This window comes from Penaeus chinensis, chromosome 41 (assembly GCF_019202785.1).
Source record: "Penaeus chinensis breed Huanghai No. 1 chromosome 41, ASM1920278v2, whole genome shotgun sequence".
Lineage (NCBI taxonomy): Eukaryota > Metazoa > Arthropoda > Malacostraca > Decapoda > Penaeidae > Penaeus > Penaeus chinensis.
The window spans coordinates 26,447,007-26,449,506 of NC_061859.1; the positions used below are offsets into that span (position 1 = coordinate 26,447,007).

Below are 2,500 nucleotides of genomic sequence, written 5' to 3' on the forward strand. Positions count from 1 at the left end.
CCTTGAGCGTTAGGTGTCTCGTATTCTTGAAAACTAGAATGCTGTGCGTCATCAAGATGCGATGACCATGAATTAAAATGTGTTTATTTAGAAGTATACAAAGAAGTAACTGGAATTTCCAAATTTACGGAAACTTTTACAGGATGTTGAAATCGACTGTTATTTTTAAACGCATCCTCTCCTCAGTGGGATAGTTGTGTCACAATAGAAGAACCTCGTATGTGATCACTGCGCGTCTTAATTGCCTCGTCAAGAAACGCCCATCCCCTCTCACTTAAGCGAGCCTCGGCCGATGACGTCACGGAGGTCGGGGTGTTTCGTCATTTCCCTTCTTTTTCTTCAAAGGAGCCCAAACCGGAGCGCCCTGCCTGACCCATATCTCCCTTAACCGCGTCGTTGTCTCAGCGGCGTCTGAGAATGTATCACTGTTGCTGCTCAGGATCCCCGCTGCAGGATGTGAAGTAAGTGTTTAGATTAGACTGACAGCGACCAGAGCAGGATCGTGAAGGGGCTTGGACATGGCGCTGTGGTTAGTTGATTTCAGCGTTGCTGTTTTGCATAGACAGTGTTGTTAGAAAAACAACATTGTCTGTGACAATGTTGTTAGGAACAACCTTGTATAACGGTAACCATATTTGCAGCGGCGACGATGATAATAAGCCACACTATTATGAAAATTAGTTACTGCCATAACAATCTTCACAAATACCCGCATAGGGGCGCTATTTCCTATACCCGTACCCATTCCCCACATACCCGCTGCCCTCTTCTCTTTCGCCTAATTCCGCTCGCCCTTCCCTCGCTTCTCCACCCACATCCCTAAGGGAGAGGGAGGGTGATATGGGCTTTCCCACTCCCCTCTTCCCCTGATCTCACTTTCATCATCACTCGTTTCTCAAAACTATTTTGAAGAGGTGATTCATTGTTTTGTCATTTTTTAATTGGTTTACAGCATGTCATCTCGGAATTTGTAAAATACAAAAGAAAATAGAACATGTTAGTCATATTCTTAGAATTGCAAGTTGAATTTCCGTGAATGATGAGTTGACACATGAGTTTTGCAACATGGAAGTTAACTGCATGATGACAATAAATCAACATAAGCAAATGAGCCTCAAGCTAACATAACTGAGAACTGCAATAGGAAGTTGTTATATAACACCCATAATCCATTCATCTAAAGGAAGGTTCCAACATACAAACTAAAATATTTAGTAATATATACACCCTAAGAAAAAAAAAACAAAAAAAAAAAAACGGGCATCGTAACGTGCGAATAAGCAACGAAGATTGCAACTCGGAGGGGAGTCTTTGAGAACTCCACTCGCCAGGTCAGCGGCGCCCAGCCATCCGGTCGTGTCGCCGTCATAAATTTCCATTACACAATCGGCTCCACTAGAGTAAACATTCCCATGTTCCGGTGCTTATTTTGGGAAGTTCTTCGACATCGAAACGACACCTCGTCCGGAATGGTTTGGGTTTTTCCAGTGAGTTTAGATCTTTTCACTTCAGGTATATTACGAATAGTATAAGGATTTACTAAAGGATATGTTCCCATTTCTCATTAAACTATAATTCCTCTTTTTTCATTATTTTTACTTTAAAGAATACATCTGCTGCTCTCCCTAGCACAAACCCACTATCCGACCTTGCAACCTGATTTGCAACCAAAGATTCTTTATCGATTATCATGATTCTTCACAGGGAATCATTCCTTCTGTAGGCCTCCTCAACTGGCCATTCTTTCCGGCACATGCGGGACTCATGACTCCTACCAGGCTGCTGGTCACAGGGCGTCGAGAGCCGGGCCAGGCCCTTGGGTACTTAGAGGGTGCGGATCCGATATGAGTAATATGTTTTCTTACCAAAGAAAATATTTTCGATTGTAGTTCGTGGGCCTTGACGGAGATGAATTATTGTCGTTTTCAAATCAATATTCACTTAAAATAATAATACCATTAATATGTTAATTTGAGTAACATGAGTAGTTGATAAAAAAAAATCCATTCGTGGAGCCACTCGAGATGGAGGCTTCTATCACGCTATAAATGTATTCAATAAGTAAGAAATAAGAAATAAGTAAATAAGAAATGGAAATTATTATTTTTTCATTTCAATCGATTGTTCTGGTAAAGGGAAATATCCAGTAAGGTATTATTCAGAAGCGACAAATTTTGCGACCCTGGGGTAGCTGCCCCCCTTACTCTCCTCCCTCTCGACGTTACTGCCGGGCCCCGCTCGAGAGCATGGACTTTCTAGGACGCTTATTTTCCTACAGTCGTCAACAAGCACTAAGACGAGTCCTGAGCGCAGGGAGGTCTCGGCCCTTCGTTTCCAGAAGCACTTACCCCGTCCAGGTCTAGCGTATCCGTGGAATCGTCTGGGAAGTATATTCTCTCCTCTTCTGTATTCACGCCAGGGACCACAAGTGTTGCCAGTGCCAGAACACCAACCACCACCACCCACATCTTCATCATGACCTAAGAAGATAGCGTTGTGT

At 43.0% G+C, this 2,500-nt stretch overlaps 1 pseudogene; it reads right to left on the bottom strand.

Annotated features, from left to right (window-relative positions):
- Positions 1-2,500, bottom strand: part of LOC125047605 — a 13,673-nt pseudogene that overhangs the window by 10,860 nt on the left and 313 nt on the right.